Raw genomic sequence first — 16,927 nt, forward strand, 5'->3', positions numbered from 1 at the left:
TGGCTGAAAACTAAAGCAAGCTTAAAGGTGCACAAAGTAAATTCTGGTTTATGTTGCGCTTGCTGCTGTGAGAATCTTAGACTTTATACTGACACCTATAGGTGTGGATGCAGCATGGTACAAAAGACAGCATTTTCATTTACTTATGCAACTGTAATGTAACTGTAAATCTCCTATTTGATCTCATGCGTTCTTAAGCGATCTTGCGTCCTTGTGTTTTTGTACTACGCCATCATCAACCGTTAAATTCCAGTTCCAATACTCAAGAACGCAAGTACAGAGAACGCATGAAAGTACCTGGATGTGTTCTTGATATCGAGGATGCATAGAGTGCAAACTTGAGAAAATCGAACAGTTAAAAATACAAAAAGCCTGTAAGCTTTAAACTTCTCTTGTCCTTAATCAAGAGATTCCCGCTGAAAGCTCACAAATACACAATGGCTCGTGAAAGTAAACATTTGTCGTTTTGTCTGGCATAATTTTAATAAAGTTCTAATACCTGGAGAAAGCCTGCAGTACTTTTTAATTGGCATATTTAAAAGAATAGTTGACAAAGCATAACTTTAAATAGGCTACTACTCATTTACACAAATACTAAAATAAAAATATATCAAATAATAACAATGTAATAAAATATTTTAATAGGTTATAACATCTGTGATGTTTATGCCATATTTACTGTGCATTAGATGGTGCTGTCCCACTGCCTAATATGTGCTAAATGGTCAGTTGAGCAACAAGATTACAGCACATCTCAATTCTCATTTCTCCCATAGATGCGTTCTGTCCTTGTGTCCGAGTTCGTTCTTTCAAGGTAGCCTGGCAAGACCGGTCTCCTGTGAATGCAAGACCCTTCTGTGCGTTCTTAGAATTGAGAAACAGCCAATGTTTCAAAAAACGAGGGGTTATTGAGAAAAAAAAAAATGAGCTGGTCATGTGATCTTAATATGGCAGCCTCCATGAGGGAGCCACACTATGTAAAATAAAAACGCCTTTTTGGGCCACTTATTAGACTGACTTAGAGTCTTCATCTCAAAAATATTTATCAAAATCAGTCATTGGGGTAAAAACAAACAAACATGTATTGCAGAAAAAATTACTGCACCTTTGAAGTCCCTCAAAATCTGTTTTTCTACCCACCAGTGAGCAATATGCCACATTTGGACCTCTGATCTAACATTTTACCTGCACTTAATGAGCTAAGTGCACTAACATGCTCTTCATTCATGTAGCATAGCGGCGAGGATCAGCTCTCAGGGTCATAATGTGTAGCTTTGTCCAGCACACTTCACGTCCATTATCCACTTCATTACATGTCTCCTCTCATGCACAGTGCAGCCTTATGGCCTTTTAGAATAGCCTTAATAACCTCAGGGCCATAAAGCTAAAGCTTTAGGACAGAACGGCACATCTAAACCTTGAGGCACAGGATCATCAAGGTCACCTTTGACCCCTACCCCAGAACCAGTCCCCAGAACAGAGAGGGGAGAAGCATCAGGCCACACATGGGCTTTGTGGATGTCCAGACATGAAGGCAAAGGGGCAAAGGGCTGAAGAAGGAGAAAGGCTCTGAAACCTAAAGTATGTATCACACCACAATACTTTTTGTCGCCAGTACGTGTTCCAAGTTCTGATTGCCCCTATGAATGTCACTACTGCCAATATGCAGTGCCACTAAAACTGAAAGTCCGCGTGAACCGGAAGTTGCAAACGACTTTTCTCCAGTGCTGTGACGTATTTCCCAGTGAAAAGGAATATTGAACAGAGGGCAGGGTTTTACTCTAGCGCTCCTCCTCTCCATCTCTCGCTCATAGCAGACTAACGGTTTGAGGGGAGTGGTTAAGCGTTTCCCAAACCAAGCCGTCAAACATACGTCATCAGAGAAGGTCCTCCAAGGCAGAGGGGAGGGGCATTTTCAGATTTTGATTAAAGATTACAAAGCCAAAAAATTTTTTTGTGTGGATTGACTTGCATGGATGAATTGTTCACCACAAAACTAACAATTTAGGCAAACAAAGTAAATATGGTCAATTTTGAATTCATGTGGACTTGAACATTCAATATTTTAAAGATCATATAGCCTACGTATTAGCTGCACTAGTGCATAATGCACCATATCAACACTATGCTCTTTGCCATTGTGTCCATATTTCTGATCTGAGAGTGCAAACGTACTTATAAAATTCACTGTCAAAATTAGGAAATTGTATCTCACAGGAGATACACTACCGTTCACAAGTTTGGGGTCAGTAAGAATTTTTTTTTTTTTGGAAAGAAGTTAAAGAAATGAATACTTTTATTCATCAAGGACACATTAAATTGATCAAAAGTGACAGTAAAGACATTTATAATGTTACAAAAGATTCTATTTCAAATAAATGAACTTTCTATTCATCAAAGAATCCTGAGAAATAAAATGTATGACAGTTTCCACAGAAATCTGAACTGTTTTCAACACTGATAATAATCATAAATGTTTCTTGATCATCAAATCATCATATTAGATCGAATGATTCCTGAAGGATCATGTGACACTGAAGACTGGAGTAATGATGCTGAAAATTCAGCTTTGATCACAGGAATCAATTACACTTTACTATATATATATATATATATTCACTAGAAAACAGCTGATTTACACTGGAATAATATTTCACAATTTTTACTGTATTTTTAATCAAATAAACACAGCTTTGGTGAGCAGAAAAGACTCTTTTAAAAACATAAAAAATCTTAGCGACCCCAAACTTGTGAACAGCAGTGTAGATCATGTCACTTACAATGTTTTCACTTTGATTGGTATAGTCTGCATGGACTTGCTCCTTATCTGCATGAAGATCCATTTTTCTCATGTCACTGGACAACTACTCAGGCCTTGTCCACACTAATATATTTTCATTAGGGATGCACAATATATCGGCCACCATATCGGTATCGGCCGATATATGTTCATTTTTAATGTTATCGGTATCAGCCCAATAAGAAAATTTGGCCGATATATTAAAGCTTATAAATAATGGATTATTTCCTTCAGCTGCGCACTGTTCACCATGATGGGTTTGAATGGCTTGAAATATGTCGGAATCACTTCAAAAAAGGAAAAGACAGTAAAGTGCAACATGCACAGCAAAAGTCTGTCATGTCGGCTACATCAAATTATAATGAAAAAATTATAATTGTGTGCTTGGAACATGGCTTTTAATGGTGAGACTTTTTGTAATCAGGCTCTCCAAAATGATATAAAAATTTGGATTTAGATTTATTGGCCAATATATTGGTTATCGGCTGTCAAATATAAATACATTTTTTTTGGTTTTAGCAACGAAAAACAAAGCTTTTTGAAAACGCTCTCCAAAGTGGATACATTTGAAAACACCGTTTCCGCATTGTAGTGTGGAATGTGAAAACGGAAGTTTTTTTTTTTTTTTAAAGGCGTAAATTTAGTAATGGACCTCAATGCCTACTCAAATTACATAATTTTACATTACATGGGATAAAAAATTATTTGACAATTAAAATGAGTTAAATGTGATGTATTGTCAGCCAACAGTAAAACAGCAAAATCCATTTATAAATAAAAACCAATTAACAGCATTAGAACAATAAATGAAGATAAATAATCACAGGCAGAGCGTGTGTAAGGCCGGGAAAGGGGAAAGTGGTAAAGTGCCTGTGAAGGCAGCATTTTCCAGGTTGAGGACACTGCCAGGTGGGGGGAGGGGGTTTCCGAGTTCCACCACAGGTGTGTATGTCTGAAAAAAGGTGCTCCTAATCTGAGCTGATTATCAGCAAGTTGCATCTCCCCTAATAGCACCTCGTCCGTCACATGCTCAGTCATCTGACAGAGAGACCCTGTCAGAGAAGGAGGGACAGAGGAACTCGAGAGGGAAACTTAAACCAGTAATTAGGCTCAGCTCATCTGGTTAGGGGAAAGGGCCCGATTCACTGTGTTAACCAAAGAGCGCCCAAACAACAGCTTAGAACAAGTAATGCTGACACCTTTATCATATAATGAGACAATGTACAGTCAGACAGTAATTATCTCCAAGAAGGCGCTTATTTTACAATAACGGCCAGTTGACTGTACATAATCTCTCTTATTATGCGACGACTTCCCCCCCCCCCCAAAAAAAAACAATTAAAAAATGAAATTTATATAAAGAATGAATTTGATTTGAAATGATCTGAGAATATAGGAGACCACAGAGTTATATGAGAGACATTAAACTAAAGAGTTTCGATGTTAATCAGTTTTGGAAGTGGTTTATAAAAACCATGTTGAGAGTATTTTAAGTCAAGTCAAGTCACCTTTATTTATATAGTGCTTTTTACAATACAGATTGTTTCAGATTGTATTTAATGTTTAATATTACAGCTTGGTATGGAAACCAAAAAAGTGAGGAATAAGAATAAGTTGCACAGGATAGGGAGGGCAGCGGAAAAAATAATGGGACGCCAACAAACACATTCTGATTCCACACATCCACTTTACTCTGAATTTGTAAAGCTATCAACTGCAAAGTTTACCGGTCATTATACTGTACAAAAATTTTTGACCTCAGAATGCAGGGATTAATCAATGAGAATGAAGTGGAGAGCTGTGCAAATATGATAAAATTGAATTAGTATTTTTACATTTATAATTTGCTTTGTTTGTAAATAAATCATGAATGAATTGATTCATATACAACACTGAGGCTACTGTGTACGATATCGCGTAAAATATGCAACGCGGCAAATAAGAGGGGCAGCCAGAATCTGACAGCTGGGTGCTGAGTGTTGCATTTATATCGATTATGGCTAATCTAATGTCCAAATCTAACCGATAATGAAAAAACATCATCTAATTGGATTTAATAGCTATTAACGGGCAAATGTTTAATTGGCACTTAGATATGCCCCTTTTATCTCAGAGTGGTCCTCCAGTGAACAGCCCCCATCCACACATGAACACACACGTTTGCATCCATCCCAGACACACACACACTCACATGTAGCGTACACAATGGGATGAAAATAATTAATTTGTCAGCCTCCGAGAGAAGATTCATTTTATATTCTCAAACTAATGGATGGATTTTATTGTTATTTAATATGACATACGTATAACGCCATGTTTTCTACAAAGTGTTATTAAGGGACAAAATGTATACCATCAATTTTAAATTATCCGTAACTGCAAGACTATCTAATTAAGTAAATAATGCAGAGATTGGATAAAATATTTATTGACATGTGATGGTGGTTAAATGGAGGTAATGAGGGATGCAAAATACCCTGCCTTCAAGTCATCAGGCAAAAGAGGCTTTTGAAATGAGCTGATCTCTAAAGGCCCGATTACCTGCACAAGCCCATTTACTGCAGGTCAAACAGCTCTACTGGGATAAAGACAGTAAGAGGGCCTGAAATGGGATATTTGCCATGCTTCAATCACTTGCCATGTTGCAAAGCATGTGAAAAGACCTTTACATGTCCTAAAGGTTTAATTAAGTCTGTCTTTGACTGTCCAGCAGAAATGCATTTCTCATATCAAACATTTATGGGTCAGTGAGATGATGATAATGTTGTTTGCTCACCCCTATAATTTATTAAAAAATACATGAATGCATTTAATTTTCTTAAATACAAGTCTTTTTTTTTTAATTGACCAAAGGTCTCATTAAAAGGTTAAGATAAAAAGGGTAACACTTTATTTTACAGTGTCCTTGTTACATATGTTACATGTACTTACCATAGTAATGATAGTAAATTATGCATAATTACATGCAACTAACTCTCAACCAAATCCTATACCCTAACCCTATAGTAAGTACATGTTGTTAATTACTATAACTCAGTACTTAAATATACAATTACACTGTAACAATGACACCCAAAATAAAGTGTAACCAAAAAAGTTACTATAGTTGTCATATGACATCTTTTTTTGTATTATCATTATTTCTTAGTAGTGAGCAGTATTTATTCTAAAATATGATTCATATTTGATCTGTCTCACCAACATGAATACAACAATTACATTTCTAAAACACTGGCAAATGTTCCTTCCTTTCCATCATTTTGGATCTTCTTATTCATCTTTGACCCTTAGGTGAGAGAAACAAGTAACAGGAAATGTATAACAGTAAGCCATATTCCTAATATTTGGGATTTTACACTGTACGATGGATAGGGACTTCAGCCTCTGAACTATTTGATTTCTATTTGTAACAATTACATGTCAGTATTTTTATGGGAGGGCACAAGCGTGATGTGGGTCCCCTTCTGGTCTGTCCTGCAGGGGCGCAGCTGTGGGGGGTTCAGTCAAACAGATGGGATCAGGCGGCCCTCCGCCCTCTACGGGTCCCTCCCACACACGTATGTATACAAACTCTCACCCTTTACCGTACACACACACCACATTGACGTCCATACAAAGGACAGCTGCCCGTACCTGCCAACATTCAAGACTGGACTAATTACTTCCCAGTCATCAGTTACCCAATGGGCCCTGGACAACAAAAGGAGAGGGGTGGGGGATCATAACTTCACAGAGCTTCATTAGAAAGGATCATTTGTCAGGACTAACAAGCCGAGCAACACAATGATGATGTAGATGGTCTCTACGTCACCATCTTCACAAAAGTTTCATTAAGCACCAATGTTACGACAGCACAATCTGGGATATTAAAGTCTCTTTATGTTGTAGTGAAATGCAAAGAAACATAGATGCTGAAAGCTGTACATTGAGGGTGAAGTATAAAAATGTTCATCTATGACCTGCAAATTTGACTGGTCAAGTCAAGATATGATGACTTTGTTAACAAATGCAAATTAAATGCATAAAAGAAATAAAAATGTGGATTGATTAGGAGGGCTCAATTACGGTGGAGACTGTTGGGCAAGGTAGCTGGAGAAAGGTGCATGATGGGATTGTAGGACAGATATGGACAGTCTAGCTGCAATATATCCAATGAAATCAAGAAAAGTTAGTGCAAGGGAGACAGAGGCTAGTTGTTACAAAAGGACTTGGCTCAAAGGTGGTATCTTTAGAAAAAAGGCTTAAAACACAAAATGTATTTTCACTAGCCATGGTTTTGTTTGTTGGTTTCATACACCCAGTTTAAAACTTTCTTAAATCATAATTTTTTTTAATTCTCTCCTACAAACTAAAATTACAATATCTTATTTTTTTCTAGCTGTTGGATAACAAGTGAACACAAACCACAATGACATACATTCTGTTATCAGTCAACTATATAATGAAGGGTTGTTCTCATGACAAGAGTGTTCATAAATTTCATCAGGTTTTTAAAAACATTATAAATGTATAATTTTATAAGTACTGGACAACAACTTATGTATTTGTTGACTAGACAGAATATCAGAGCTGCAGGACTTTTTAAACACTATATCATCCATAAAATATTGTCCTTGCCATTAAAAAAAACAAGGACAAGCAAGCGTACAAATGAATGAGTCACTTGCACAGAGTGGCAAATGTTTAAATGCTATTAGAGCAAAAACTTTGCGGTCCAACAAAACAAGACAATTCGATTTCTATCGCAACTAACTGAGCCAGATCTCTGAGAGAGGAGAAAGAGAAAAATGGAGAGAGAGATAAAGAGAGAAGGATAGAGAAAGGGAAAGGGAGGGCTGGAGGAGGGTGCTTACTAATGAGAGCAATGCCTAGATAGGCAGTAAATAGGAGTACCAATATATCAAAAGCTATTCTCTTCAGTGAAGGCTGTGAAATCTTGAGCAGACCCTTTCCTAATTGAATTTCATGCCTTGCTTTTGTCATGTGCCACTGCAGCTTCTGTCCCACCAGCTCTATACAGCAGCAGGGTCCGAGAAGGAGGGTGAGACTGTGCGCATGGGACTGAGAGATTAACACGGGGTGTGCGTGGCATTCGGCTCACCCAAAAAGTGTGCGCAGACTTATAAAAAGCTAGATCCGACATTCGAAACGCGATAGCGAGGACGGAAGGAACATGCAGAGAACTTCTGTCAGGATACGGATGCAAGAACGTTCCCCCACCTACACACACTCCGGCCCCCAGTCTCCGTCCCACCACGAAGGCCCCTCCTCTGGCCAGATCAAGGGGTTGGATCCCATGAATTAATTACTGTCCGCCTCTCCGCCTCTGGGTTATTAATAGTATGATATGAGCAATAAAAGGGCTTAGGAGTGGGAACAAGGGTGGCAGACTGCAGAGGTGATCCGGAGGGGGGCAAGAGGGGAGATTTGCGGGGACAGAGAGAAACTTTTGTGGACGGGGAGAAAGAGAGCAGAAAACACTATGGTGCTAATCTTCAATCCATCTGGGGTTCATTAGCATTTAGTGTGTTTGCAGTTGCCAATCAAGCCTTAAAGGCGCCTTTCTCATCCTCTTTCAGGCCTCCAATGTAAGCCCTGTTAGAATGGCGCGTAAAAGACTTGACAAAATATTTTTGGACAAGTGCTTTTGTCAGCGACCTCACCCCTCCCAAGGATTGGCCTCTGTACCGGTGCTCTCAACGGCACAAGAGCTCAGGCATACAATTCGCCTATTACAGCCGCAAAGCTTATTATCCCCCAAAATAGTTAATAATTAGATTAAAACTTCAAATAAATGAAGTGGTACTGTGAATGAGCCAGGCGTAGTCTCTCTACACGCAATCTGTCTCGCAGTCTATCAATATGGATTGCCAGGATCTCTCTTTTTCAGAACTCGCGCACAATGCCGCAGCAGATGCAGCCGTAAAGAAAATAGTATAGCCATGTGTCCTTTCTTTGCAGCACGAGGAATTCATGGCCTTTGCGAGAGAGGAGGCGGCAGAGGGAAAGACGTAGCCATTTAGATGTGTTTGTTGTTAAAAGCTGGTTCTAATAGCTATTCGTATCGGTTTTTATTTGCTGATTGAGGTTGTGATCGACATTGAGAGCAAAGAGCACAGAATGAATAGCAAAAATGCAAATGATAAGAGAACAGAAGAATACAGCTTTTCAAAAGTATATAAATTATACCTCTTCCAAAAGGTTAAAAGATATTTTATGTTTACATTTAAAATCTAGCCATGTTTTCATATTTTGCTGCACTTTAGTCCCATTTATGCATGCTTTTATGAGTTTTTCTGCTTACATTTAAATCCATGTTTTTATATTTTGCTGCACTTTAGTCCCATTAACGCATGTTTTTATGAGTTTTTCTGCTTATTGTGAAGTGTTTACTGAGGAGTGTTCATATAATGTTACCAAAAGGACAAACTTCAAACTTTAGATTAAAAATAAAGTGATGCCAGCTTTAAGATTCAGTCTGAGACAACTAGTGAAAATGCCTTTTTTTTAATTAACGAAAAAATAAAAAATAAAAAGTATTTAAATGAAAAGTCAACACACCTTCATGGCAATTCATAACTATTTTACAGTTTAGTGAATTGGTGGATAATTCATATGAATTCATACAATCTCATTTGTACCCATACACAAAAGAATTATATTTGAAATATATTTTCTGGATATGTTTTGGAATATATGCAAATATTTGAAATTGGCCCAATAAATATATTTCATACTTATATTTCATATATTTTTGTTATATTTCAGAATATATTTCAATGTATTTGGAATATATGCCACATATATTTTTGACACTTTTGGGGACCCGTACAGAAAAAAATACATTGAAATATATTCTGTATGGGTATGTTTTTATATATCTGCTTACAGACAGTTTTAGGGATGGACCTTCATGCTTTAAAAAAAAGAAAAATTGGACGTTTATGTACAAATCGCATTTTACGTACACATTGCTATCTTGTAAAATAGTTACGTTTCCTCATGAGATCAAGTTGGAAATGTTGAACTGAAAAATGTATTTGGCACTCCACAAGTGTGTGTAACCTGATGATCATGTTCTCCAGCATAATTTAAAATGATTCAAAAAGCATTTTGAGCTTCAGAAGCAAAAACTGATCTAATTGTTAGAAGCAAACACTGACCATCTGATCATCTGGAGTCACATGGTCAATGTCACTGATTCATTTGAGCATATTTCTGTTTATTTTCTAAGTTTAAATGTGGACTTTGAATCTCAGATTTAGGCTGCCAGTTTTAGGCTGTAACAGTGAAGGAGAAGCAGATCAGAAAGAAAGAAATAGAGTCACAGAAAATTGAATGGGGCCCGCAAATCCAAAGAGAATAGAAAGAAGAGTGCAATGATATTTTCTCATCTTGATGGTTTCACTCCACTTGAACAAACATTCACAGCTGGAGGCTTGAGAGAGAAAAGAGAGAGCGAGAAACTCGGGGTGAGAGAGGGTAAATGAGAGCGAAAGAGTGCATGACATGTAGACAGAGACGGTCTATAGAGGTTAGTTTGTGAGGTCACATATACTTGAACTGATGAGAACATGTAACAGTCACGAGAAGAAAGCGCATTTCTGTCTTTAATTCAAGGCATTGTTGGAATTTCATTGAACGATCAGTGGTATTCCCAACTGTATTTAGTGTGACAGTGAGCGTTAAAAAGAAAAGAAAAAAGTATTTTCGCCTTGGAGATACTCGTCCCTGAAGCTACGCTATTATAGAGTGTTTCTGCTTGATCCACAAGAGATGAATCTATTTGAATGTGAAGAGGAGATGTTCACAAGCACATGCACCTGCCACTTATTAAAAAAAAAGACAAAAAAACAACAACAATAATTAAACGCTACTCTGTTAGTTATTCAAAAAATTCTGAATTTTTTTTAAAATAAAAAACAATATGTACATCTCTTATCATGGACTCTCTGCATCCTGATGTCCAGTTGTCGGACATGGCAGTGTAACACCGTTCTCTCAGACAACCTTCTCAATCGTTCTCTCGATTTCTTTCTCTCTCCCCGACTCTCTTTAAATCCTTGGAACAGTTCAAGAGACAAATTGCTTCTTGTGCCCGTATCAATGCATTTCATTTAAACCTCCTCAGCAGGGGGGTCCGGCCGAAAGATGTCATTCAGCGAGAGAGGAAAAGATAAAAAATATGCGGGGGAGAAAGAGGAGAGCATTGGAGGCAAATGGGCCGTGAACTGAACCATCATGTAGCCCCTAAGAACCTGCTTGCAGGCTTTATTCAATCGCTTCTTATTGTGGAGCGGCGGGCAGCTGAATGCTCTCTTTCAGAGAGGTCTGCAGCATGAACTTAAAGCAAGTAAATTTCTATCTTTCTGCACATTAGCTGCCTCATTGCCCTTCAATTGAGTCCCTAAGAGCCCAGAGAAAAGAAACTGGTGGCAGGAGAAAGATCGAGAGAATGAAGCGAAAAGTTAGCCACATAGGCAGAGAGGATGGGAAAGAGAAAAGTCGGAAAAGAAAAGGACCGGAATAAATTGAGCGACCGTTTCGGTCTTCAAAACTTCTGCACTTCCAAATGACTTTCGTAATGACGGGTTATAATGAAACGCTTGCTTTCTGATCTACACCAGAATATGCTATGATTTAACCCGTGACCTCCAGAGAAATCTGAGGACGGAGCCAATGACTGTCCCTCAGGCTCTTGCCATTATGTCAATCAAACAACAGAAGACAATGGAAATCACCGGGAGATCGGTCACACTTCCTGTAGCACTGTGAGGCATAATCTAACCTTCCTTCTCTTTCCTCTCCTCCATCACAACATCAACAGTTCGCTCTTGCCATGATCAAAGAGGCTCTTGTGTTTATCCAACATTGACAATAAGAGCAAATGTTAGATTTCATGTCAGGGATAAAGGGCTGTAGGAAGTGTGTCGAGAGCTGGGAGGGGCTAATGCTGACAGATCCCTCGGGATTGAAATAGTACTTGATCACCTGAGAGGTGTGTAAGGTTCTAAGCAACAGGTGGATCTATGTGGTTAGCATAGGCGGCAAGAGGACCGCTACTGTTAGTAGGTCTGAATTAAGCATGAAACGGTTACCACTCCTGAACTATAGTCACAATGTAACACATCTTTGAGTACCATATTGCTTTTATGAAAGTGGTACAACATAAAAAAAAGATTAAAGACGTAAATTTCATTCAAATGCTCATTAAAGATGAAGTGCATCATTTATTTTCCACAAGCATCACCAGTTACAAAACTGGTTTCTCCCTCCATCTGTTTAGTCAAAAAGGTCCCATCCCAAACACCCTCCTTTTGTTGAGTCCAATTCATGAAACTCATGAAATTATTAGGTCCATTTTATTCTCAACCCTTTTTGAAGCAAAGGCCCCCCATTGTCCAAAACAATATTTGAAGTCCTCCCTCCATAAACACTACATTTTATGGTATTTCTGCTGTGTTTATGACAAATCTGTATGTTTTCAAATGTTTTTTTTCACTGAATTAACATGATGGTTGATTAATTTAATATTATAAATTAATTAACCACAAATTGGTTATTTTGAGTCCAAAATTTGTTCTTCAGAGCTGGATGTTCTTCAATAAAAACAATAGTTACTGAGGGGGAAAAAGTTATATGATTTTAGTTTACATCTTGATTTTATGTTTTAGCATTATAATTTTGAGTTATTATTTTAATATATTAGTAATCATTTATTCATTTAAATACATTTAAAGGGTTAGTTCACCCAAAAATGAAAACTTTGTCATTAAGTACTCACCCTCATGCTGTTCCAAACCCGTAAGACCTCTGTTCATCTTCGGAACACAAATTTAGATATTTCTGATGAAATTTGAGAGCTTTCTGCATAGACTGCAAAGTAATTGCCACTTTCAAGGCCCTGAAAGATAGTGAAGACATCGTTAAAATAGTCCATGTGACTACAGTGGTTCAACCTTAATTTTATGAAGTGACGTGAGTACTTTATGTGCGCAAAAAAAAAGAAAAGTATTCTCGTCGTTTTAACCACTACTTGTTGCATTTAATTAATAACATTAATTAAGTTCAAAATGGTCACGTTTATTTAATGGATTAAATCAATTTAACAGTTAAAGTTTCATTCTGTTCCGTGCAATTTCTCAAAAATGTTATTCTTCAAAAAATATGTAGTATTCTAACTGAAACTGTCACTGTACATTTATCTTTATGGTTTTTATATTGTTGAGAAGTGGATAGGTTTAGAGTAAGGGGTTGGGTTATGGCTTAATATATATTTTTTTTAGTTTAGAGCATAGCAATGAACTAAGAACTTTTGCCATAGTAGTGGAAGATGAGTCATGAAAATGTTGGAAGAGACTGTAAATTCTAAATGCACATATCTCAAACTCAAGAGTTCACTAGCAAAAAGGTGACCTTAAAGCTCACTAACATGGACTAAAAGCCATAAAACTCCAACTTTTCCAAATTCTTCATATATTTTCCAATAATTTCATGTCAGCGTTGTATCATCCTTCTGCAGTCCCTGACGACGTGTCAACCTACCTATGTTAAGGTGAACGTGGTCTATGCATTGCATACAGTAAGTATGGGTGAAGAGTTAATTGTGGTGGTAACGCTGTACTGACCAATCAGCTTTCAGGACGAGACCAGTTTTGTGCCTTGGTGAGAGAGGTGATAAAACGTCTATGAGAGAAAACAAAGACCAGATCATAATCACAAATCAACACTTGATTCAATTATCTGATGATCAGTCAACAATATCATTGCTTTCACGGTGCCAGCACTGAGAACAGACAACTGTTTAACCAGGGAATCTATCGGAAGATTGACAGCACTAACAAGTGTGAGAAAGAAGCCACATTTCCACACACGTCACATCAAAGAGCAGAGCAAGCATGACACCATTGAATCTGACTTGCTGAACTTGAGTCACCCTCACCGATGACCCCTTTTATGGCTTATGAGGAGCGTCGATCATGAATGCCTCCGATTTTGCAGCGCATGGTTAATGGTGACATTTGGCTGTCGGGGCGCTCCGAGTAAAAGCTTCCCGCACACACAGTGGCCTGCGGCTGGGGCTCTAACAATGGCTGGGGCCCACAGTGGACACACACACTTCCAGCTGTGGCTGACCATCCTGGCCTCTTCTCCGGCTCCCATGAAATTGGAAATTATCAGGGCCGTTTCTGGTGACAAATCATTGTCTGTGTGTTCCTGCCACTTTCCGAGGAATAGAACAGACCGAAGGAGGGAAGAAACTCTTTTTGATGGGACTTGAAGGCTGACCTCATCACCCTCTTCCTTCAAATCTCTGACCCCACAGAGATGGACTCAAAGTGTGGCCTGAGGTTGACTCTTTTAAAGTGCTACATTGATCTTTAACCGTTCCCACATTTCCTGCAAAAGCATCGAGACCTTCAATATACGAAAGGGAATGCTGGCTTCCTCAATCCACCCATCTACACCATTGACTAGAGCTATCGACAATAGTCTATATATATAAATGAACTAAATAAATAACTTTTTTTACACGAAAATGAACCATCACTGAACTTTACTTAAGCTGGACTATGACACTATTTTCTTCTAGATCCGCTGTAGTCGAAACTAAATTTGTTGCATTATTTTCCTGTTATCACTGTAAAGCTGCCTTGAAACAATCTGTATTGTAAAAAGCGCTATATAAATAAAGGTGATTTGACTTGACATAGTCAGGTTAGATGCTATATTGGATTTCACACAGATGCAAAAACAGGCTGTGAGGGTTAGACTTGACTATATGGTGAAATCGAAGAACAAATTGGTGTGACGCTATTTAGAACAAAATCAGGCAAAACGAAGTTCACGTCTGGAGTTTGAAAAAGCTTGCCAAAGTGAATTGACTCTGTTCTTCATATGTAATGCAAGAATCTCTTTTATTAAGTGCTATATAAATAAACGTGGCGTGACTTGATTGGAGTTCAGAATTTCTCAGATGCTTTCTTATCTGTTTTCATTCGTGTTGTTTCATTTTTGTTACTGAGAGGAAAGCATGCATCAAATATCCACATATTCATGTAAACGCCACTCTCAGAAAAGTGGATGGCGTCGGGATGTTTGCTGACAGTATATTGCTGCAAAGGTATTTCAAACTCCTTTTTACCCCTAAGCAAAGCACACAAACCTGAGTTGAGAACTGAACTGAGAGTACATCAGGGCATTTACAGACCTTACAATAGCACGCACTGTATAAAAGTCATATATTTACACAACTTTCACAACTTATAACTTTCAAAATTGTTTTATGGAGTTTTTGTTTAATGAAAGTTTTTCAGAAAGACACATCATCAGCAGAATTTATAATCCAATAATCCAATGAACACCCTGTACTTCTGTAACTCACAGCCTTGTTTTCATTCCTGTCCAAAATGACATGGCACTATACCCTGGTCCCTGGCAAAGGTTTATTCCCTCAAGGCTTGTGAATGGGATGTGTATGGTAAACCCGAGGAATCTCCACTGACCTGCAGCTGAACTCTGCTGTACCCACAGCATCTTTACAAACTCATGCTAATTTGGCCAAGGAAGGAGGCAGTATTTGTTTATAAATAATGTTTCCTTTAGAGCGCAATCACTGCTTGGCTAAAGGCTGAGGAAGTGAGTTGGGATCAAGGATGAGGAAAACAAAAAGATGAAGGGAAAAACAGCAACTGCCAGTTATGCTGCCAGAAGGCCTGGTCTCAATATCAAACCTCTCTCGGAAGAAATAGGCTACTGCAGGACTAGTTTTGTATGTTGGTTTCCAAACCCTCTGTGAAATTTGAATAATTTAAGTTTAGTTTGGATTCCCGCAAACTGAAGTTTCAGTGGCTATCATAATATGTTTGCAGTAAAATGCAATTAAAGTACATTTACATAGCCTATGGAACAGGAGTCCACAGTATAACTAGCTGAAATGTTGAACTGTGTGTTCTCAGGACAAGTGTATTTTTCATAAATTTCACATTGGGGCAAGATGTGACATATCTTAATTTTTATACAATGCAATGATGCAAAATTTGTCAAAAAGAACAATTGTAAGGCATTTCTTCAAACTAACCTTTACCATTTTTTGCTGTTTTATAATTGTTTCATCTTTAATTTTTGCTGATAAGCGTAGGACCATTAATAGTCTATACCTTTCTATTAATAGATTGTTAATGGCTTTTTATTGACAACACGCCCCATTCTATAGGTTATCTTTTTCTTTGTAGTCAAGAATAAAAATTTTGTTTTTAAAGAAATAAGCCTAATCCAAGATTTATTTACTGGAGTAAACGTGTGACAACTAGTTTCGATCGCTCTTATTTATGTGCAATTGCTCTGTATTCGAAGTTTGATCAAGAATACCACGGTACATGCAGAGCACCATGGTTTTACCATTCAAACACACAATATAATGACACTTTGTGGCACTTTCAATACCAGTCAACTAAAAATCTTATGTACGCTGATAGATAGCCTAACCTAAATATATCAAATGTGATGTTAATCAAACTCTCCCGTTCAATATGAATAATGATTAATGTATTTTAGTACTTTGCATTTCATACGATAGTTAATTAGGCTAGTTAACAGAAACCGTAGAGGGGAAAAAACAACAATTAGCCTACCTTTAAAGAAAATACCTTGAAGACTTGAGAGGGTAAGTGACTGAATCTATGATTAAGCGCTACCTGAAGAGTAAAAAAAAAGAGCATATTTAAGGAAATGGTTTGAGAAGCATCTAGTCGTTAGAAACAGCTTTAGCGTCCTCTACTGCTTATCCTCAGGAATGTACGTTCGCGGCATAGCCTATTGATTGCATTAGAAGCAAAATTTCCGAAAAATAATATTAAAACTACTTACTAAATATATATTGGCAACACCACAGTTATCATCACAGTCTTGCTTTAGTAAAATTATATTTTGGTGAACATTTTTTGCTAATGTGGCAACAATTACATTTCCTTTTGTGTCAAGATTCTTTTTAAAACTAAAAAGGACAGAAGTAGGCTAGTAGTGATTTCACGTCTCATAATACACACACATCAAATCACCTTAAAGGGATACTCCACTTTAAAATGAAAATTCTGTCATCATATACTCACCCTCATGTTGTTTCAA

Source organism: Rutilus rutilus (genome assembly GCF_951802725.1).
Source record: "Rutilus rutilus genome assembly, chromosome: 7".
In the NCBI taxonomy this organism is placed as follows: Eukaryota; Metazoa; Chordata; class Actinopteri; order Cypriniformes; family Leuciscidae; genus Rutilus; species Rutilus rutilus.